We start from the raw sequence: 24,795 nt of genomic DNA on the forward strand, positions 1-24,795 counted from the left end.
GGTGGAGGGGTGGCAGCTGTTCCTGAACCTGGTGGTGCGAGTCATGTGGCATTTATACCTCTTTCCTGATGGCAGCAGTGAGAACAGAGTGTGTGCTGGGTGGAGTGGATCCTTGATGATTGCTGCTGCTCCTCAACGGTAGTGTTCTTTGCAGATGTTCTCGATAATGAGGAGGGTTTTGCCTGTGATATCCTGGCTGTGTCCACTACCTTTTGCAGAGCTTGATGTTCAGGGGTATTGGTGTCCCCATACCAGACTGTGATGCAGCAGGTCCACACACACATCTGTAGAAATTTGCCAGGGTTTCTTGTGTCATATCAAACCTCCTCAAACTCCTGAGGACGTAGATGAGCTGATGTGCTTTCTTCACAATGCCTTTAGTGTGTATGGTCCAGGAAAGATCCTCTGATAAAGTGTCTCCAAAGAACTTAAATTTGCCCACCTTCTTCACCTCTAATCCCCCAATGATCACTGGATTGTATACTTCTAGCTTTCGCTTCCTGAAGTCAACAATCAGCTCCTTAGTTTTGGTGACATTGCACAATTCGGCCAAGTTTTCATTTTCCCTCCTGTATCCTGACTCATCACCTTTCTTTATACAACCCACCACAGTGGCATCATTGGTGGATTTGTAGATGGTGTTATTGTCATACTGAGCCACACAGTCGTAGGTGTAAAGTGAATAGAGCAGATGGCTAAGTACACGTCCCTGTGGTGCTTCGGTACTGATGGAGATTGTGGAGGAGATGTTCTTGCCAATTCTTACTGATTGTGGTCTGGAGGTAAGGAAATCCATGATCCAATTACACATTGGGGTGTTGAGTCCCATGTTTTGGAGTTTGCTGATCAGTTTTGAAGGGATGAATGTTGAACTGTAGTTGATAAAGACATCCTGATGAATCCATCTTTACTGTATAGGGCTTTGTGTAGAGTCAGTGAGATGGCATGCGCCATAATCCTGTCGCTACGGTAGGCAAACTGGAACGTATCCATGACACCACTCACACAGGACTGATAAGCTTCAACAACAGCCTTTCAAAACACTTCACTGTTGATGTAAGTGCTGCTGGCCGATTGTCATTAAAGAAACATAATGTCCCATGAACTCAGGTGGAAAAACAAGTAAACTGTATCTAGGGGAAGTAAAGTGCCTCCATGTCATTAAGATCACTCTAAATGTAATTTTAAATCATGTTAAAAATGTTCACACATTAGTAAAGTATGACACAGAGGCTTTGTACATTTATTTTCACATCAATGGGACAAAAATAGCTAAACTTTTATAAACTAATCTTTTTTTTTGCTCTGACGAGATGACAATTTAGTGTATCAAACAAAATTATTGTTAAGCTGTAATTAATAAAAATAAATAGTGCAGGGTATGGAGAAGAATACAAAAAGATAGTGCAGGGAATAGGGAAAACATTAGATATAAAAGATAGTGCAAGGCATTTTTTTTCTTGTGTGAGATCCAATGAAGAGTGTGATAACAGTAGGAAAGAAACTTTCCTTCAATCTCGATGCTCATGTTATCAAGCAAATGTATGTTTTGTCTGATGGAAGGGGAGAGAAGAGAATATGACTGAGGTGGGATGAGTCCTTTTATATGTTCGCAATTCTCCTGAGACAGCAACATTTACCACTCTCTGTAGTTTCTTGGGATCTTGGGTAGAGCATATCATACCAGGATGTGCTGCATCAAAATGGGGTATTTCTTGTGGTAAAGTTGGTAAGGGACTTCCGGGGCATGTCAAATTTCCACAAGTGTCGAAAAAAGTATAATCTATTATATGCTTTCTTGGTTGTAACATCAATGTGGTTAGACCAAGACGGGTAATTGATGATACGCATGACTAATGACTTGAAGTTCACCACCATTTCCACTTCAGCACCTGTGATGCATACAGGAATGTGTGCTCCTCTATATTTTTTGAAATCAATGGCTATCTCCTTCATTTTGCTTACACAGAGGGAAGGTTCTTATCCTGACACCATTCCACTAGATTTTCTATTTTCTCTTACTCTGCTTCAGCATTTTTTGAGGTCCAGTCATGTCACCTGCAAACTTGTCAATGGAATTACAACAGTCTTTAACAATCATGAGTGTAGAAGGCAGTGGTTTTCAAACTGCCCCCTAAACTCTCATTCCACCTTAAGCCATCCCAATGCCAGAGATGCTCTGTGATTAGTAATGGATTGCTTAAGGTGGTATGTAAGTGGAAAGAAAAATATCAATATAATAACCATATGTGTCTATTTAGACCTCTAATAACAGAAATAAAACCTGCCGTTCATTAATATACTTCGCCATTTATCCATCACGATTTCCCTCCCCAGGAAACATAGATATTTCCCCACTTTTGAGTATAGATGTCTAATTTATTGAATTGTTTGTAAGACGTGTTCAAACGCTGCCACTCTTGAAATGATGGTCCCCCCCAAATTCTTCCAACCTCTATGTATTTGTCTTCCTACCATTACACTTGTCTGAATCCAATTTTGAGAGTATTTATCCCCAAATAACCCAAGTGTGTCTTCCAAGACATAAGGTCTGGGGAAAAAAGGAATTTGAATACCTGAAACTTCACCAAAATATTTATGTATCATAATCCAAAATTCTTGAATTCATGGGACAAGACCAAAACGCATGTGCTAAGTCTCCTATATCCACCTCACAGCGCCAGTATTCAGGGGTATTTTTCAACTCTAATCTGTATAATCTTGCTGGATCCCAATTGAAATGATACGGAATCTTAAACTGAAATAGGCGCTCTTTCAGGTCTCTTGACATTATTTTGGCATTTTTACATATTTTGAACCATTCTTCCAACTCAAAAACCACACTCAGGTCTATTTCCCATGCTCTTTTAAGGCTGAATAATAAAATGAGGTTTTGTGACCTTTACCACATGCAGCAAATACAGTAGACAGTATCGTAGCGACTTGTGTGTAGCATATGAAGCAGTTGAAGATATCTCCAAAATTGTGACCTAGAGATATCTTACTGTTAGATTAATTGATTAAAAGATTTTAAACTGTCACCATTATAAAAGTTTCCCAATTTAATTATACCTTTACCCTGCCATTCTCTCCAGAAAAAAAAGAGGACTTATCAATACACAACTTTGGATTCATCGAAATACTCGAGGCTTCATTCAAATATGAATTAAATTTAAATAATCTGGCTAATTTATTTCAAAACAATTGCATATGTGATATAATTAGATGAGATCTTGCCTCAGGAGGTAACTTGATAGACAAACATTGTATAGGAGGAAGAACAGGACACTCAATATGATACCAACGAGGCGCTGTCTCCAGAGGGAGAGACTAATGTGCTAAATGCTTAAGAGTAAGAGCATAATAATAGTGCATTAACTCTGCAAACCTAAGCCCCCCCCACCCCCCGCCTCCCCCTTTCAACTGGCAATTGTAATTTAACAAGTTTTAAGCGTGGGCGTTTACCATTTCAAATAAAAACCTTAATTATTTTATCAAATTACTTAAAATATGTTAATGGATTTGCCCTGGTGACAATTGGAACACTATTTATCTTCAAGACATTTACTGTTCCTGACATTGACAAGTTAAATGATGACCATCTATCTCCAGTAATGGATCAAAATTTATATTTAGTAAATCCTCTAGTTGAGGGGAAAAATTAATACCTAAATATCATATACCCTTCTTTGGCCAATAAAATTGGCCAGGGTAAAAAGCAGATGCAGGACAGTACGCAGTCAATGGTAATACTTCTGATTTTGTCCAATTAACCTTATAAGCTGAGAATCTAGAATAAGACTTTATAATATTCAAAAGACATGGCACTGACTGACCAGGGTCCAACGCATAAAATAAAATTTCATATGTATTATGCATCAGTTTATGAACCTATCCTCCCACAGATATCCCTACAATGTTCTCATTCTCTCCAATAGCTGCTGCCAGGGGCTCCAATGCTTGACAGACTCACATACCACCTTAAGCATCCCTTACCTATCACAGAGCACTTGGCATAGGGATTGCTTAAGGTGGAATGTGAGTTTAAGGGGGCAGTTTGAAAACCACAGGTATCGTGGAAGACTAAGGAGGTGAGTATTCAATTTCTCTCAGGATTATCATGGAAGAGGTGTTATCACCAATCTTCACTGCTTCCAATCTGTAAATCAGGAAGTCAAGGATGTGGTTGCAGAGGGGATTGATTGTACAAAACTGTATGAAAGCACTGGCATATCATGAGAAAAGAATATAGTAAATAAATATAGTAACTTAGTACTGTAAAATTTCCTTAAACTAGCAGGTGTAGGACTTTGATGGTATCAGACTGGCAGATCTTTCTGACCATTTATTTTTATTCCAACACACTGCTTTTTATATGATACACATTTATAATAAAATTTCTCACAAGCCCAATATTTAAAGGGAGTGAGGGAAACAGAACCAGGTGAGTTTCAAAGTAGCATGGAAAATGGAGTCTTGGTGAATTTAAAGGGAATATGGAAATTGTTTCCACAATGTGTTGAAGGAAGTGTGGGACCCTTGGGGCCTAGTGTGTTGAAAGGACTGCAGGAACATAGGCCCCAGCGTGTTGATGGTAGCAATGGGATCTCCAGCTCTGGTATGTTGAAAGGAGCATGAATACCCTGAATGCCAGGCTTTTGAAGTGATTGTGAGAACCCCTGACTCTGGTGTCGTAAAAGGAGCATAGAAACTCTGAGTAATATATGATGTGGAGAGCACAGGCTGCAGCACCGGTGAGCTGGATACTGAACAATCAGATCATGGATTTAAATGAAGCATAGTTCATGCAGCAATAACTAACTCAGACATTGTCAACTTGATTGCATATAGATTTACAAATTATTACTTTAAATATGAGAGAGAAAAAATACTCCATTGTGAAGCATACATTCTGTGTTTGGTTATTTATTTTTTTATCCAAGAAAAACTAAAAGCACTTTGCACCTAGATTCACATTTGTGAAAATAACATCTGGGAAATATTATTTAAATCTTATTTGTGAATTGGTTACAAAAACATTTTCTTTGATGGTAATCCGTAACCATGTTGTGTGGGTTTGCAGCAATAAATGAAAATGAAACAGAAGAGAGGGACTGGGAGTGAAAGATGAAATTGATTTGGCGCAGGCTTCGATAAGACAAGAAGTTCTACACCACGTCTAGAACATCAGTAATCTTTATCAAATGCTGCATTTAAACACATTTCATCTCTAAAATTATGCCAATTTTTATGTTACCTCATTACTCTCAAGTATTTTGAGATTTGAAAATTAATTACATGCAACTTCATTTATTAAATTCTGTAAATATTACTTATTGTTTTAAGTATACTGCGATGGGTAAAATGAAGGAATACTAATATGATTAACATTTCAACAGCAGTATGAATTCTATAAATTAATATATATTCAACAAGCAAAAACAAATTGGTCTTGGCTGATGTAATATTAAACAGCATGCAATTTTGATAATTACGGCCTTTAAATTACTGGAGGTGTGTGTCTGTAAATACTTTTATATTTGGCTTTGTTCAAGCAAGATCCTCAAACATAATTGACCTCATCCTCACCAATCTACCAGCTGTGCAGGCATCTGTCAGTGGCAGCTCTGGTAGGAGTTTCTGTGGAAGTGAGGTACAGTCTTTGCACCAAAGACATCCCCCATCATGCTCTATGGTACAACCATCATTCAAAATGCAATTCAATCAGAATACCTCAAAAATGGGAAATCATGAGATACTGTGGAGTATCAGGCAGCAGCAGGAATGCATCCACCACAATCCATAACCTCATGGCCCAACTTAATCCCATTTCTATCTTGGTAATCAACCCAGGGGAAGAACTCTGCTTCAATAAGGAGCAGAGAAGGATAGAGTGAGAGCAACAGACACACTCAGAACTGGTCAAAAAAGAGCAGCTGTAATACATGTTCGTTGTACCGCAACAAGAGTAACTAATAGATAAAGCTATCCCACATCCAATGGATCAGATGAAATCTCTTGTCAAGTCATGAAGTCAGCTAACAGGAGAAGGCAGAAGAATATCCCATTCCTTAAGAAAGTTGAAACATTTGTAGCCTTGTTGCAGTCGACTGTTGAGGTGAGCAATGGTTAGTTCCCACAGGAGGCACCATTGGGAGAGAGCAGGAGGAGGAACTGTGGGAATTTCAAGAGACTGGCGTTTGAAGTGAGTGGTGATTAAATTCCACATGAGGCACCATAGGAAGAGAGCAGAAGAAGGAACTGAGTGGGAGTTTTAAAAAAACCCACCAGTTGAGGTTTGTGAGAATTAGTTTCAGGTGAGTATTAAACGAAGGTGAGGTCTTAAATTGAGGTGTTGCTGGTTGTCCAGGTGTGGGTGTTGGTGAATACCATCACACTGGCGCATCCCTGATAACTACATACAGGAACTATATCCAGTTGCAGTTCCTGACAGACTGCATGGCGACACTGGAGCTGTGCATGGATTGACTTTGGAGCATCCACAATGCTGAAAATATTGTGGAAAATACAGTGCCCTCCATATGTTTGGGACAGAGACATCTTCTTTCCCGTTATTTGCCCCTGTGCTCTGGAGTTTTAAATTTGTAATCAAACAATTCACATGTCATTAAAGTGTGCAATCCAGATTTTATTAAAGTGCTCTTTATATACATTTTGGTTTGACCACATAGAAATTACAGCACTTTTTATACATACCGTCCCAACATTTCAGGGCATCAAAATATTTGGGTCGCAGCAATGGTATGCATATTCAAGTAGTCATGTTAAGTACTTTATTGCATATCCCTTACCCAAACCTTAGGATTACCAAAATCAATTGTTTAAAACATCATTAAGAAGACAGAGCGTACTGGTAGACTCAGTAATTCAAAGGGGCTGGTTGGCCACGGAAGACCCCCACTGCGGATGACAGAAGAATTCTCATGATAATGAAGAAAAATCCCCAAACACTCATCTGACAGATCAGAAACATTTCAGGAGACAGGTGTGGAGGTGTAAAAGATTACTGTCTGCAGAAGATGTCATGAAATACAGAGGCTACACTAGTTAGGTATGCAAAAAAGATGGGCAGATTATAGTTTTCCAAGAAGCCTTTAAAAGAGCATGCAGAATTCTGGAAAAAGGTCTTGTAGACAGATGAGACCAAGATTAACCTGTATCAGAGTGATGGCAAGAGCAAAGTGGGGAGGCATAAAGGAACTGCCAAAGATTCAAAGCGTACCACCTTATCTGTGAAACATGGTGGTTGGGGTGTTATGAATGGCTGTCACAGGAACTGGCATACTTATCTTCACAGATGATATAACTGCTCATGGCAGTAGAAAAATTAATTCTGATGTGTATAGAAACATCTTACAGCTCAAGGTCAAGCAAATATCTCCAAACTCATTGGATGATGCTTCATTCCACAGCAAGACAATGATCCCAAACCTACTAGTAAAGCAACAAAGGAGTTTTTCAAAACTAAAAACTGGACATTTCTTGAATGGTCAAGTCAGTCACCTGATCTAAACCCAAATGAGCATGCCTTTCAAATGCTGAAGAGAAAACTTAAAAGGACAAGCCCCTGAAGCATGCAGGAGCAGAGATGTCTGCAGTAGAGGCCTGGCAGAGCATCACTAGAGAAGATACTCAGCACCAGGTGATGTCTATAAATCAAAGACTTCAAGCAGTCATTGCATGCAAGGGATATGCAAAAAAGTATAAACAAGGCTAATGTACATTGCTATGTCCAAAATATTATGGTGACCTGAAATGAGGGGGCTATGTATAAAAAGTGCTGTAATTTCTACGTGGTCAAATTTAAAACTGTGGAGCACAGCAGCAAATAAAGAAAAACATTTTGTCTTTGTCCCAGACATTATGGAGGACACCGTATGTTCAGTGAGTTGATCACACTGCAGTTTAAGGGCCTAAGGATAGATAGGGAATCAGTGAACTACAGGCAGAGCAGCAGCAGTAGAAAGTTAGAGCAGGAGTTCCCTGCAGTCATTTCCCTCAAAACAGTTAGCTTGTGCTTTTTTTTTAAGAACACGGCCTGGTTAGCTGGCTGGGCCAAACGCTTTTCAAGAATTTACCCTCCTGAAGGTTCTTTGAATGTCAGTTCAATTAGTTGGGTAAGGTGTACAATATATTATCCCGCTAACAGTATTGAAATATATGACCCACTAGTTTATTTTAGATGCTGTTCATTGAGAATTAAAAATTGAACCAGTCACTGTTTTAAAGTTGATCAACTTTGGATCAACCTATAAGATCCTCCCAGAAAGTGGCTTTTGTCAGGAGTCCACGCAAACTCATAAAAATCCTGGAAAAAAAAGTTAAAGGTTTTAGACGCATTGTTAATATTGTATGTGCTCTTGCCTTCCTAAAGCCTAATGGAAAAAGGAGAAAGTAAAATTAGTCTCTACATTTTCATATTAAATTTCTTCTTTGACCTTTCAGATTTCTTTGTACCTTTGATGGCATGTAAAACTAGCACTAGATTGAATCACCTTCTCTACCTTACCATATCTCATTGAGATGACCCTTTGTAACTTTCAATTTGTGCTTACCATTGGGTTGAGCAGTACATTTGCCAGCATTTGTCACACATAGTCAAGCTAACACAATCTTCCCTTGACATGCTGTGGTGTTACCACTATGTGTATAGATGTATATATGTGTGAAACTTTGTCAGTTACTCTGAAGAGATGGAGTTCCTGCAGAAACAGTACCGGGCTTCGACGAACTTTTCTCTTTTACACCTCCACACCTGCCTCCTGAAGTGTTTCTGATCTGTCAGACAAGTGTTTGGGGATTTTTCTTCATTATCATGAGAATTCTTCTGTCATCCACAGTGGGGGTCTTCCGTGGCCAACCAGCCCCTTTGAATTACTGAGTCTACCAGTACGCTCTGTCTTCTTAATGATGTTTTAAACAATTGATTTTGGTAATCCTAAAGTTTGGGTAAGGGATATTCAAAAAAGTACTTAACGTGACTACTTGAATATACGCATGATTGCTCCTGAGCAGCCGAAAACAAGTGCCGGGTGAGTCGATCGATGAATACATGCAGGCACTGTGGTAGCTGTGGCGAGCCTATGACTGCTGAGAAGTCTCTGCGGCCACTCAGCTCGAAAGCCTAATATAGGACACATGAGTGGCCGGGTTCAGCTCTGGCTATATCAGACAGAGGCTACTAGAAAAGGGCAATTGGAGCCTGCAGGAGGTAGTGGACTTAGCTAAATCGTTGAAGACAGTGCAGCGGAGCCCCGAAGCATTCTTTTCAGGTAACGCGGCCGCCATGTGGGGGACACGGGAGCCACCATCTTCGGACGCGGTGTCCCACGACACTACTGCCACTATTGAGTACCAGAAGTGCTATTTCTGCGGGTGTGGGAAACACCCCCGTAAGAGCTGCCCAGCCTGAAGTGCCACATATTCCCTGGCTGCCACGCTCAACCAGGTAGGCAGGCCCCTGGCATTTTTTTCCGGAACCTTCCAGAGCCCTGAGCTCCGGCACTCAGCCGTCGAGTAAGAGGCCCAAGCCATAGTGGAAGCTGTGTGCTATTGGAGGCACTACCTAGTTAGAAAACCGTCACCCTGCTGACTGACCAACGTGAAGTCGCTTTTATGTTTAACAACAAAGAGCAGGGAAAAATTAAGAAGAAGAAGATCCTGAGGTGAAGAATTGAGCCATCCACCTACAACTACAAGACCTTGCACCAGCTGGAAGCTCAATGAGCCTCCTGATACCCTGTCCCGGGGACATGCGCCGATGCGCAGCTGGATCATCTCCAAGTCCTCCACAACAACCTCTGCCACCCCAAAGTCACCAGGCTCTACCACTTTGTTAGAGCCTGCAACCTCCTCCACGCCAATCCCCAATATGCCTATGTGCAGTATCAGGATGGTCGACAGGACACCGTCTCCATCTGGGACCTGGTGCATGCAGGAGATCCCTCGATTGACCGGCCAATCCCCTCCTCTGATAACCTCAACCATCCAGCCCCACCTGATTTTGCGCCCCAAACTCCAACCGACCCAACCAACTCCTGCTCAGCCACCAGAGGCACTGCCTGTTGTGCAAGACACAGGCCCGGAAACGACAGCTTTGCCACAACAGACCCTGGTATGGTCCCAGTGACAGACGAGACCACCGGACAGGCTGAACCTGTAAGGGACTTTGGAACTGTAATGAACACTAAACTACACCACCCTGCTGGACTTCATTTAAAAAGGAGTGAATGTGGTGCTACCACTATGTGTATATATGTGCTGTACAGACTGCCCCACCCCCCTGATCCTGTGACCCCTCCCTCCTAGATATCTCCATAAAGGCTGTTACGCCCAAACCCCTCCCTCAGTTCCTGCCTTGGAACTGGGCCAGCAACATGCAAGCTGTGCTGACACTTTAAGCCTATTAATCATGACTCTCTGTGTTTGATTGGTAGTACACGTACATTTTTTCTTTGATGCAGTTCTTGGTTTGAGATTGTTCTCAGAAAATTCTGAGGATTTTACGTGGGTACTTCCTTCAAAATATCTCCAGACAGGGAGGAATTATTGTAAGCACTCTTGGCAATGTTACAACATGTGAAGGATGTTGGTTTTAAAGTACCTTAATTTTGAATTTTTCCTATTTCACAGGCATCCTGATGTTCTTAAACACAGGAATGAGCGAGTTGTTTCAATTTTTTAAAATAACTATTCAGTTGAAATACTAAAATTCAATTTTTCTTATTGCAAGCTTGGAAAAATAATCAAATCTTTCATTCATAGCATTGATTTACATTTATCTATACTTTTAAAAACACAATTTTAGTTGGGTATTACATTGCATGAGCTTGTTTACATACATAAAGACTGTCTGTGGATATTAATCATGGCTGAGAGAGAACAAAACTTCACAAGAGTCACAGAGTTTTACAGAATGGAAACAGGCCTTTTGGCTCAACTTGTTCATTCTGACCAACTTGTCGACCTAAGCTAGTCCTATTTACCTAAATTTGGCCTATTTCACTACAGGTTTTTCCTATATATGTCCTGCCTAATTATATTTTAAATCTTGTTACAGGTACACAATCCTTTATCTGGAGCCCTTGGGGGACAGTGTGTTCCGAATTTCGGATTTTTCCGGATTTCGGAAAGCCAGATTTAAGCCCACCTGAATTGTGCTACCGTATCCACCCCCACCCCCTTCCAGTTGCACTACCGTCCACACCCCCCTGCCCTCGCCCGCATGACTCGCGCTGCTGGTCTCCCCCACTCACCCGCCTGACTCGCACTGCCGGTCTCCCCCCTCGCCCGCCCGACTCACGCTGCCAGTCTCCCGCGCCCCTCGCCTGCCCTACTCGCGCTGCTGGTCTCCCCACCCCACCTCACCCGCCCGAGTTGCGCTGCCGGTCTCCCACCCTCGCCCGCTTGACTTGGTTGCCGGTCTCTCACCCTTGCCCACCTGACTCACAGTGCTGGTCTCTCACCTGCCCGACTCGCGCTGCTGGTCTCTCGCCAGCCTGACTCGCGCTGCCGTCTCTCGCCCTGGCCCGCCCGAGTCACGCTGCTGGTCTCTCGCCTGCCCAAGTCGCGCTGCCGTCTCTCTCCCCACTTGCTGGATTTTGGAGCTTTCCGAATTTTAGATGTCCAGATAAAGGATTGTATACCTGTATTGTATCCACCTCTATGACTTCCTCTGGCAGTTTATTCCATAAGCTTACCAACCTTGGTGAAAAGCATGGAACCTCAGGTCTTTTTAAATCTTTTGTAGCTGCAGTAATTTAACCGGTGTACACAGAATTTAAAGAATACACTCACTTGTTTTTTAGTAAAAAATGGAGTTGATTCCTCTTTATTCTTCCCAGACACAACAATGAATTCTTTATCCCACTCAGCCAAACCCCTTTGACCTTTTCATTGGTAATCCGCCATACTGCGTCCAGATCTATCACAACGTATGCAGCCTTCTGAACTAACCCGCGCATGTGTGCTATTACATCAGCGGCGACCAGCACCACTCCTGACACTCCTGCCATCGCAACACTTTCTCCTTTCTTCTTAAATCTGTGCCCTCTAGTTATAGACTTCCCTGTCTTGGTTTAAAAAAAACTATGACTATTTACATTAACTGTACCCTCATGTTATTTGTATACCTCTACAAGGTCCCCTCTCTGCCTCATACACTGCAGGGAGAAAAGTCCCAGCTTATCCAGGCTCTCCTTGTTACTAAACCTTTCAGCCCTGGTACCATCTTCATGAATTGTTTATGCTTCCTTTCTAGCTTATGGCATCTTTTCTATAGCTGGTGGCCAAAACTGCTCACAATACTCAAAGTGATCTCACCAACATCTTGAACAGTTGTTGCATGATGTCTCAACTCCTGTAATTAATGCCCTGACTGATGAAGGCAAGTGTGCTAAACACCTTCTTTACTACCACAGGTCGCCACTTTCATAGAACTGTGTATCAACATGGCTTCCTCTCTATCACCATCAATTCGGCTCTCACCCCATATCCTCCATTACCCACATACCTACCTTGGACCCCTCCGTCCCCTTGTCCTCACCTATTCCCCCAGCTGCCTCCGCATTCAACATATTGTCCTCTGCCTTTTCTGCCACTTACTACATGATTCCACCAGACACATCTTCCCTTCTCCTTCTCTCTCTGCCTTCTGCAGGGACTGTTCCCTCCATGACACCCTCGTCCATTCCACCCTTCCCTTGAATTGCCCCCTTGGCATCTACCCCAAGGACAACAAGAGGTACTCCACTTGCACTCACACCTCCTCCCTCACCACCATTTGGGGCCCCATGCAGTCCTTTCAACTGAAGCAACATTTGACTTATGAATCTGTAGGGGGTCATCATCTTCATCTGGTGCTCCCGTTGTGGTCTCTTCTATATAGAAGAGACTGGACGCAGAATGGGAGATCACTTCATTGAGCACCTTCGCTCTGTCTGACGCAATAGCAGGGATATCACAGTAGCCACCCATTTCATTTCCCCACTTCATTCCCTCGTAAATATGTCTGTACATAGTCTTGTGCACTGCCAGTCTGAACCCACCTGCAAACTGGAGGAACAACACCGTGTATTCCATCTGGGCCTCCTCCAACAGTAGGGCATTAACATTGACTTCTCCAGTTTCCATTAGCCTCACCCCTCCATCTTTCCCTATGTCTCCTTTCCTCTAGCTTTGTCTCCTTTCCCCCAACTCTTCTTTCTAGAGTTAAAAATACCCTCCCTTCCCAATCTCACCTTTCGACTCTCCTGTCATCATATCAAATTAACATAATTTGTCTATTGATCTGTGCTCTTCCTCATCCTACCCATTCTTTCCTTCTCCCCAGCCTTTTAATTCAGCTGCCTGCCTACTTTTACCTCATACAGTGAAAGGCTCAGGCCCGGAACGTCAGTTAGAATCTTTGCCTCCTATAGACGCTGCGAGACCTGCTGAGTTCCTCCAGCGTTTCTGTGTTTTTACTTGTACTCTGTTCCACACACTCTCTAGGGCCCTACTATTCACTACGCAAGTCCTGCCTTGGTTTAGCCTACCAAAATGCAATAGCCAGACTTATCTGAGTTAAATACTATATGGTATTTCTTGGTCTGCTTTCCTAGTTCACATAGATCCTGTGGTAATGTCAGATAGCCACACTCACTATGCACTATACCAGCCATTCTCAAAAGAGGCCCTTTGTCTCTCCTGGAGGCCACAGCACTTTTAAGTAAAAGCATTGTATTTTTTCATCACCCGTGACAAAATTTTTTTAAAAATGTTTTTTACCTGGTTGGTTGGAGAGAAGGACGGAAGAAAACAAAACTTGACACCTTCACAGGCAAGGGGGCCCATAAATTTTGAGCAGAATCCTTGGGGGTGGTGGGGGGCATATACAAGAAAAGGTTGAGGATGGCAGCACTATATCTCTAATTTTTTATCATCCACAAACTTGCTCTTCATGCTGATGACATTGCTAGACAGTGGACACAGCCAATTTCTGATTTCTATATTGGGACTTGAAAGAAAATGTTTGGTTTTAACTCCTGCTTGTCCAAATAGAAATCTTTTTTTCCAATTTTTTTTAACCTTTAACTTCACTGAAAATGTCTGTGCCACGGACCTTTGAGAACATTAGGCCACAACCTCAGCCAGCACATAGTACCTGCCTAACTGTTCTTAGATTTTCCAGAGAAAGTGCCAGGGGTACAAAAATCAGAATAAAAATGTGATTAAAAAAAAAAATCAAGTACTTGATTTGTATTTGCTTTTACATTCCCAGCAGAAACAATAAATATTTTTATAATCTCTTGCAATGTTGTCTATGGCATAAGAATGGATAATGTGATTTGATTTATTTTTACTATCTATTGTACCTGTTCGGATGAAAGATTCTAATTTGTAAAATTAAATCCTCATCTTTGATTTTCATTGCAAAAATTCTGATATTTGTTTGCAAATTAATGCAAAAATAAATAGAAATAGAAAAAAAATGAAATCCTCTTCTTTTTGATATCGTGTTTTTCTTTCTTTTGTAAGCATTAATAATAATGCATGTGTATACTATCACAAACAATCTGGAAATGCCATGAAATAGTTACTAAATACCACATGAATTAAAAACCAGGGGGCTGCATCTGACTAATTAGATTTCAGCATTTAATCTGATATTAGAGAACCCCAACCAACCCACCATTTTTCCCCTGCAGCCGCTGCAACCGTGTCTGCCTGTCCCGCATCGGACTTGTCAGCCACCAACGAGCCTGCAGCTGACGTGGACTTTTACCCCCTCCATAAATCTTCGTCCGCGAAGCCAAGCCAAAGAAGAAAGAAGAGAGAAGAGCATAAACTTTTTTGTTCTCTGTTAAAATTCAGAGTGGTAGGAAGGAATACTATTACCGTAACAAATAAATTGCAAATAAATGAAAGGCATTGATTTTTAGTTCAATCTTTGTGATTAATAACAGCATTAAAATGATAAATGGACTTTGTTGGATTAATTGTCTCTGAGAATGAACATCATTTAAAATATTTTAAATTTGATTTAGCAGTGCTCTTCGTAAAATTGGAATAATTGCCCATTAAGGGCAAGAAAAAAGGCAAAGTAAATTTGCCAGACAAGAGTAGACTAGGTCGTAACAAGGAACATTTCAAATGCCCTTTGAAAACATTGCTGGAATCTTATTTCATCAAGGCACATTTTCCACCTACCTCTAAACTGAAAGGAACCCTTTTTGAGACAAAGCCATCCTGTAACTGATTCCTATTTATCTTATTCTGTCCTTTAATGGAACTTGCAATATATTCGAGGCAAAAACTATTCAAATTTCCAGTGGTAACCAGACAAAAGCAAAAATATTGAGAAAACAGGCTGTGATTGTTAGACCCACTCAGCATTGTGGAAGAAAGATGAATCGTGTGGAATTAATTTTGTGCCTTCAGCAGAACGGTATAAACATGAATATTCTTCATCTTTGAATGCATTCAAGAAGTGAAGCACAAATTATATTTGATATTGCTATAAAAAGTAAAGCACAAAAATCTGCAGACACTGTGATTGGAGTAAAAACACAACGCTGGAGAAACTCAGCAGATCAAGCAGTGTTCTTTATATAACCAAGGTAAAAATACAGAACTGACGCTTCGGGCTTGACTCCTTTGAAGTATGGAAAAATGTCGGCAGGCGTCCGAATGTCTTGATTTTGCTTTGTTTCTTCAATTTGAAGTAACGGTTCAAGTTTCATAATCACAAATATAACATTTCATTTATCTCCCTATTAACACATTTTAGACTGAGAAGTGTCTGAGTATTGTACATTCACAGATATCAACTAGCTTTTGCTGATATCATGCCTCACCTTTTAAAAAAGGTAAATACTGAATCAAACTTCATTTTTCCATAAATCTAGATTTAGTATCTTTAATTAGCTTAATGTGGATGTAACTGCATATTGGCAATGTTCTGTGTTTTTGTTTTTGGAAAATTTTTATTTCAGAAGGAGTGAAAGGATGAACATGGGGGTCAGGGTTAATGTAATTGTTAACTTCTATATATTCTCCTTTCCCTCTTTCCAATCAAAGAATTCAGAGATAGGATAAGAAAATGGTGTTGAGATAGAAGAGCAACCATAATCCTGTTGGACAGCAGAGATTTTTCTTCTGTTCCACTTAATGTCGTTATGTGGCAGGCATTTCATAAACATGTACATGTGGGTCAAGGAATTCTGACTCATTGCTGTATATATAGTCTACATCAATATATAGAAACCCCAGTATGAGGTTATATTTTGATCAATGATGAACCTTGGTATATTTTTGCTACATTTGCAAAACAATAGTAAGTGGCTCCATAAAGGTACAAACTAAAAGGTGGTTTGGATTAATTTCTTTATTATGAATGAAGCTATCAGGACTGATACGACATACTCTTAACCAGAAATGGTCATCATCAACATCATCTCTGGTATTGTGACAATACCCTTGTGAAGGGCAGATAGCAGATAATGACAAAGCATAAGACTAGATTTTCTGAGTACAGCAGGGTACTCTCTGTGCAATCCAAACAGCAGAATGTCCTATTAAGAACCAAATGGGACATTCCATTCTGTATAAATAGGTACCCGAGTGAAACTGTGGTTATGCTCACCTGCATGAACAAGAACATGGACAAGAGTAAGAAAGCAAAAATTAAAGATGTTGTCTTTGGTCCTTGACCATCATGTTAGTGGAAGTATGGTGGACATAATGGAATTGTTAAGTGAGCTTCCTGTATGCATGGAATTGGCTGTAATATTTTCTAGTGATAGGTTTGGTTCGGTGCGGACTAGAAGGGCCTAATGTCCTGTTTCCGCGCTGTAATTGTTATGTTGTGTTTTATATGTCATTCATAATCTGCAAATTCAGGAAATGAAAGCATTTGTGGTTCATGAAGTGTTCCAAATTCCTGTATGGATCATGGATGTGCCACTGTCCATCATTCCCAGTTTCGGCAAAAATTCTGCAATCCTGACTCATTGTTTTTCAGAAATATAGCATGGACCATCTCTCCAAATACATCAATTAACCTACAATCCCCATACATTTTTCGAAGGTGGGATGAAACCAGAGTACCAGAGAAAACGCAGCCAGACGTGGGGAGAATGTAAAACTTACAGAGAATGTCGGATTCGAACCCTGGTCATTGGCACTGTAATCTTTGGCTTGGCTTCGCGGACGAAGATTTATGGAGGGGGTAAAAGTCCACATCAGCTGCAGGCTCGTTTGCGGCTGACAAGTCCGATGCGGGACAGGCAGACACGGTTGCAGCGGCTGCAGGGGAAAAATGGTTGGTTGGGGTTGGGTGTTGGGTTTTTCCTCCTTTGCCTTTTGTCAGTGAGGTGGGCTCTGCGGTCTTCTTCAAAGGAGGTTGCTGCCCGCCAAACTGTGAGGCGCCAAGATGCACGGTTTGAGGCGATATCAGCCCACTGGCGGTGGTCAATGTGGCAGGCACCAAGAGATTTCTTTAGGCAGTCCTTGTACCTTTTCTTTGGTGCACCTCTGTCACGGTGGCCAGTGGAGAGCTCGCCATATAACACGATCTTGGGAAGGCGATGGTCCTCCATTTTGGAGACATGACCCACCCAGCGCAGCTGGATCTTCAGCAGCGTGGACTCGATGCTGTCGACCTCTGCCATCTCGAGTACTTCGACGTTAGGGATGAAAGCGCTCCAATGGATGTTGAGGATGGAGCGGAGACAACGCTGGTGGAAGCGTTCTAGGAGCCGTAGGTGATGCCGGTAGAGGACCCATGATTCGGAGCCGAACAGGAGTGTGGGTATGACAACGGCTCTGTATACGCTTATCTTTGTGATGTTTTTCAGTTGGTTGTTTTTCCAGACTCTTTTGTGAAGTCTTCCAAAGGCGCTATTTGCCTTGGCGAGTCTGTTGTCTATCTCGTTTTCAATCCTTGCATCTGATGAAATGGTGCAGCCGAGATAGGTAAACTGGTTGACCGTTTTGAGTTTTGTGTGCCCGATGGAGATGTGGGGGGGGGGCTGGTAGTCATGGTGGGGAGCTGGCTGATGGAGGACCTCAGTTTTCTTCAGGCTGAGGTTGGCCTGGCACTGTAATAGCATTATGCTAACTGCTATGCGAACCGTGTCACCCAAGAAGGTGATGAATTACTCTCTCGGTGAGTTGACAACATTCAGCAGTGCATATGAAAGCTGTCAAATATGATGGATATCAAACTCCACTGCCAGAATTTCAGGATGATCTAACTATGGGCATATGGTTGGACTCTGCTTTCAGAAATTTATTGGTGTCTGTCATCATTGACACTGAAAACATTGCGGTTTAAACAGCTGAAAGTAGGAGCATGATTCCTGGAAGGCTTAAGAATTGGTCCAAAGGGGCAGGAACCTTGTTTCCTCCTTTACACCTTTCTGGCAAGACCTCTCTATTTGTCCTCATCAGTCTGAAAATCACAATAAGAACCATACTCATTTAGAACAGTGAAAAGGGGAAAACCTGGCTCAGGACTCACCTAGACTCTGCTAATAACTTTTACCTGGTGCGTTCAGTCTGATGGATGCTCCAAACGCTTCAGATTCCAGCATCTGCAGTCCCCTATATGTCTCTTTCATTCCAAATAAACCATACAGATCCAGGACACACGCCATGTAAAGATCTGGCTATAGGATGCATAATCCCAACATCTACCCTATCATGTCCCATAATTTCAACGGAAATAACCTCCCACTCTTCTCAATTTCAGATAGCACAAAGAACAATTTCCTCCCTGACCCCAAGTCCCAAACCTTCTTGGGAATCCCATAGATCCCAACTACTAATTTTTCTCTGCCTTCTCATCTGCTCCAGTTTGGTCCCAGGCAGCACATTTTCCATTGTGAAAGAAGTGTCACAATTCCTACGTCATGCTGGTTGCTCGTGTTCTAAGTGGTCATAAGAAGCCCAGTGTAATAATCATCCACCATTCTTAAATTTATGGACCATGCCCATTATCTTTTAAATTTACCAGATAAATGTAAGCACAACATGACTCGTTATGAAATGTCCAACTTAAATCCTAATATTAATGGTACACAAATGTTGCTTTTGAGTAATTGAGCAATAAGGATTTATATCCTCTGAAGATTAAAAAAAACCAAGACGCCTTATTGAAAAGGTATGAGGCTGTTCCCTCAGGCTAAAACAGTTAATACTAAGAAAAGGATGAGGTCGATTTATTCACTCAAATTATTTTGAATCATCAAGGTTTTCTAACTTAGATCTCTGCCTATGCTCAGTCAGTGAATATTTTAATTGAAATTTTTTAACAACCCCAGAAATTAGAGGGCTCAGGGCAGTTGATGTGGGATACATACCGTAATTTCAACTTGATGGTACATCAAGTTTAATTTTTTATGTTCTGATAGATTTCATATGGTACAACAAACTAAAAGTTCTAATACTGTTATGAAGGTTAATGAAATACTTGAATAAACTTCCATCCAAAGAAAATATTTTAACCAACCAAATCAATATGCTAACGATGTGTCAGTTCACATCACTCATTTTTCTTCTTTGTTATACCTAAGTAGTCAAACGAATACCAAAATGTAGAAAACAGTACTTAGATGATTGGCAAAAAACGTTGCTATGAAAAGTGGATTGAGCATTCATTATTCATGAAGCCAAAGTTTATAAGATGCCTCTTTACTTGTCTCTAATGGAGAATAGTGACAGGTCCTTTGAAAACAAAGCTGACTTTGGCGTGAAGCCAAAAGACTGTATTTCCCTTTGTATTTCCAGACAGATGGTTTTGAAATGGTCAATAATTAAACCAAATAATTCTACAATTTAAGAATTGCATCCTGTTCATCAAATAATTTGATATTTTAATTGATTCACTGACTTAAACTGGTTCAAGTTTGTAACCTGTCAGAATTTTGCATATAGCTAATTATTGATTGTATGGTTGTCTTGTTTCTTTTCACAATAAATCACAGCCATGTGGAATTTAATACCACATATCAAAGGAACTGCTCACACTAACCATCCGAGACTTTCGTATTCATGAAACAATGTTTATTTATTTGTATAGATGAAATACTTGTCCTGCATATGTAGTGTTTGTCTGTAAGTGAGTTATGTCTGGTTATATGCTTGCGTGTTTTGCACTAAAGAAAGGAGAACACTGGTTCGTTGGGTTGTACTTGTACAGTTAGATGACAATAAACTTGACTTGATTTAGCTTGACTGAAAAGTCTATCCTCAGTGTTTCTCATTCCTATGCAAATGAGCCCTTTGGAATCTTATTTTACACTTGTTAATTGATCAACAACAAAACCTGAAATATGGGAAAATGTTCTGAAATCACTGATGACAATATTGTAATAGCTTTCATGTAAATGATAGACTTTATAAAGATGAGGCAAATGTCTGAATAAAGGGAGGCTGGAGGGACTCTGCAAGTCAGGCAGCATCTGTGGAAAGAAATGATTAATCAACATTTTGGGTATGAAATCTTTATTTACGAACCATGTGTTTACTAGGATTTCAACTTGTCTGTGATAGGATGTTGTATTGTAGATTCATGATGAAGGTCAGAGCATGTGAAGTATACCAAGCAACATAATAGATCACAAACGGTCTACAAAACAAAATGTATGAGTTAAAGGTGGAATATTAGAAATTGTGTCCAACAAGATCAATGCAAAAGACACCGGTGCTAAGTTTAACAAAAACTTATGGACATAATTTGATTGTGTAACGTAGTTAATATTGAGAAAAATGCAAAGCTTCAGAAAAGATGCCTAAGTGACAAGCTGACTTTCATTTAGGTCATAGTGCAGTGTTTATTTCCAGAGGAAGAATAAAAGGGAAAAAGAGCAAAGGGATAGAGATGTATAAATTCACAAATTATTAAAAATAACAACAAGCATTATCAATTAATGGGCTGAAAAAGAGCAGGAAAATCACTAGGATTTAAAAGCTGAGAAATGTTAAATTTTCATTGAACTTTGTTTAAATCATACATAACTAATGTTTTGGCCTTGACCCCTTCATCAAGGTATGGAAGAATGTTGGCAGGCATCCAAACAAAAGGGTGGTTGGGGAGGGGTGGCAAAGGCAGGAGGTGATAGGTGGAGAAGAGAGGGAGGGAACAGCAATGATCATGGGGAGGAGGGATGGCAGGGTTTGTGGAGGGGGAAGGGAAGGAGAATTGGAAAAACTGGAAAGGGGGGGAAAAAAAGGTGAGTAGGCTAGCAGAAGCCAGAGAAGTCGATGTTAATGCCATCTGGCCAGAGAGTGCCCATATGGAAAATAAGGTGTTGTTCCTCCAATCTACTGATGGTCTGGGTGGGATAATACATAAGGCTATGGATAGACATGAGTATGAAAGTGTGACTGAGAATTGAAATGGTTGGCTACTGGGAGGCCTCAGTTGCTGTAGCAGAGGGAGTGGAGGTCCTCAGTGAAGTGATCTCCCAATTTGCGACTGGTCTCTCCAACGTGGAGAAGACCACAAAGGGAGCACCATATGCAGTAAATCAGCCCCGTGGATATACAAGTGAAGTGTTTCTTCCCTTGAAAGGCCTGTTTGGGGCCCCGGACCATGGTGAGGGAGAAGGTATGGGCGCAAATGTTCCACCTCCTGCGGCCACAGGGGTAGGTGCTGGGGGAGGGTGGGGGTGGTGTGATAGGTGGGGAGGGAATCACATAGGGAGCGGTCCCTCAGAAGGCAAAGAGGGGAAGAGAGGGGAAAAGGTGTGTGGTGGTGGGATCCTGTAGTAAGTGCCAGAAATTTTGGAGAATAATGTATTGGATCCCGAGCTGGTGGGTTAGTAGATGAGGATGAATGGGATTCTATGTTTGTTGGGTCTGGGGACGGAAGGGAACCAGAGGAGATGAGCAGGAAATGAAGGAGCTATGGGTGAGGGCTGGTGGAGGGGAAGCCACGTTTGTGGAAGAAGGCAGACATTTCAGATGACCTTGAGTGGAAGGCCTCATCTTGGGACAGATGCAGCGGAGACAGAGAAATTGAGAGAAGGGGATAGAATCCTTGTAGGGGAAAGGGTGTGAGGAACTGTTCTCGATAGTTGTGGGAATTACAGGATTTGTAATATATGTCAGTGGAGATGGAGAGATCCAGGCAGGGGAAATTGTTGTTTGGCATGGACCAGGTGAGTTTGAGATCAGGGTGGAAGTTGGCCATGAAATGGATGAAGTTGACAAGCTTATCATAGGTGCAAAGCACTTCGCTTCTTTTGGGACCAAAGACCAAACCAGCTTCCCTCTACCATCACCCTCCTCTACTTGGCATGGCTTGTCCTCACTTTAAATGACTTCTCCCTTAACTCGTCTCACTTCCTCCAAATTAAAGGAGTAGCTATGGATACTTGGATGAGTCCCAGCTATGCCTGCCTGTTTGTGGGCTTTATGGAGCAATCCATGCTGCAAGCCCACACAGGCAAGACCCCTTAACTCTTCAGTATATCGACAACTACATTGGTGATGCCTCATGCACCTGCAATGAGCGTGTCAACATCATCCACTTCACGGTCAACTTCCACTCTGATCTCAAACTCACCAAGTCCATCTCCGATAACACTCTCCCCTTCCTGGATCTCTCTATCTCCATCTCGAGAGACTGGCTTTTCACCAACATATATCATAAACCCTCTAATTCCCACAACTACACTTCCTCAAACTCTGTCCCCTGCAAGAATTCCATTCCCTTCTCTCAATTTCTCCGTCTGCACCGCGTCTGTTCTCAAGGTAAGGCCTTCCAGTCTAGATCTTCCGAAATGTCTGCCTTCATCCACAAATGTGGCTTCCTCTCCACCACCATCAACTCAGTCCTCACTCACATCTCCTCCATTTCCTGCTCATCTACCCTGGCTCCCCTCTGCCTCCCACCCCACCAGCCTCCACATCCAACACATTATTCCTCCGAAATGTCTGACACTTACTACAGGATCACATCACCAGACACATTTTCCCTTCTCCTCCCCTCTCTGCCTTACACAGGGACCACTCCCTACATGATTTCCTCATGTACTCAACTCTCCCCACCTATCTTCACCCCCCCCTCCCCCCCCACCACCACGGCACCTTACCCTGTGACCTCAGGAGATGCAACACTTACGCCCACATCTCCTCCCCACAGTCTGGGCCCCAAACCGGCCTTTTAAGTGAAGCAACACTTCACTTGTATATCCACAGGACTGATTTACTGCAATGAGTGCTCCCTATCTGGCCTTTTCTACATCAGAGAGATCTGTCGCAAATTAGGAGATTGCTTCACTGAGGACGTCCACTCACTCTGCTACAGTAACAGAGACCTCCCAGTAGCCAACCATCTCAATTCTGAGTCACATTCTCATACTCTATGAGAATGGCCTTATGTACTATCCCACCCAGACCACCCGCAGATTGGAGGAACAAAACCTTATTTTCCATCTGGGTACTCTCCAACCAAATGGCATTAGCATCGATTTCTCTGGTTTCTGCTAACCTGTTCACCTTTTTTTCCCCTCCTTCTTTCCAGTTTTTCCAGTTCTTGTCCCTCCCTTCCCCCTCCACTCCCCCAGCCATCCCTCTTCTCCCTGAACACTGCTGTTCCCTCCCTCCCTTCTACACCTATCACCTCCTGCCTTAACCCCCTCCCCATATACCCTTTTGTTTGAATGCCTGCCGACATTCTTCCATACCTTGATGAAGGGCTCAACCCTGAAACGTTGATTATGTATTTTTACCACCGCTACATAAAGGACCATCGGTTGAGGATGGAGATCTTGTCGCTGAGGAGGACTTTGCCGTCTGAGCTGCGCAGCGGGCTTTGGACTTGGGGTGAGGGGCCGTACACAGCCTTTAGAGCCTCGTAGAAACCCCTGAAGTCGCCAATGTCCGCGCTGAGCTGTGTTCGTTTGGCGAGGCTAGTCCACCACTCATTATGGATCTCCCGGAGTTTGCGCTGAAGATGGCTGCATGCGCGACGGAAGGCTTGTTTTTTCTCTGGACAGGACGGCTTTGTAAGGTGAGCCTGGTGGGCAGCTCGCTTCTTTGCCAGCAGCTCCTGGATTTCCTGGCTGTTTTCGTCAAACCAGTCCTTGTTTTTCCTGGAGGAGAAGCCCAGTACCTCTTCAGTGGATTGCAGTATGGTAGTCTTCAACTGATCCCAGAGGGTTTCAGGGGACGGGTCCGTGAGGCGGGTTGCATCGTCGAGCTTTACTTTGAGGTTTGCCTGGAAGTTTCCTCTCGCTTCGTCTGACTGCAGTTTTCCAACATTGAACCTCTTTCTGGGGGCTTTATTGTTCCTGGGCTTTGGCTTGAAGTGAAGGTTGAGCTTGCAGCGAACCAGCCGGTGGTCAGTGTGGCATTCCGCGCTAGGCATGACCCTGGTGTGGAGCACATCTTGTTTGTCACTTTCTCGCACCAGGATGTAGTCCAGGAGGTGCCAGTGTTTGGATCGGGGATGCATCCAGGTGGTCTTAAGGCTGTCCCTCTGCTGAAAAAGGGTGTTTGTAATGACAAGCCGCTGTTCTGCGCAGAGCTCCAACAGGAGGCGCCCATTGTCGTTGCACTTGCCGACGCCATGCTTGCCCAGGATTCCTGGCCAGGTTTCTGAGTCTTTGCCGACACGAGCGTTGAAGTCGCCCAGGATGACAACCTTGTCGGCTGTAGGGGTACGTTGGATGAGGTTGCGCAGGTCGGTGTAGAACTTGTTCTTTTCTGCTGGTTCCGCCTGGAGGGTTGGAGCATAGACACTGATGAGGGTGATGTGACGCTTGTTTTGAAGTGGGAGTCGCA

At 42.4% G+C, this 24,795-nt stretch overlaps 1 protein-coding gene across 8 annotated transcripts in view; it reads left to right on the plus strand.

Moving 5' to 3' along the window:
• fggy (FGGY carbohydrate kinase domain containing) overlaps window positions 1-24,795 on the plus strand; it is a 347,777-nt gene that overhangs the window by 97,878 nt on the left and 225,104 nt on the right. The window contains exon 1 of one of the 8 annotated variants that reach the window (XM_069938513.1): window positions 3,943-4,091. The exons of the other annotated variants lie outside the window; for them this stretch is intronic. The gene's annotated coding sequence lies outside the window, so the exon portion shown is untranslated. Of the gene's footprint in view, window positions 1-3,942; window positions 4,092-24,795 lie in introns of those variants that run through there. 8 annotated transcript variants of the gene reach the window in all.

This window comes from Narcine bancroftii, chromosome 5 (assembly GCF_036971445.1).
Source record: "Narcine bancroftii isolate sNarBan1 chromosome 5, sNarBan1.hap1, whole genome shotgun sequence".
Lineage (NCBI taxonomy): Eukaryota > Metazoa > Chordata > Chondrichthyes > Torpediniformes > Narcinidae > Narcine > Narcine bancroftii.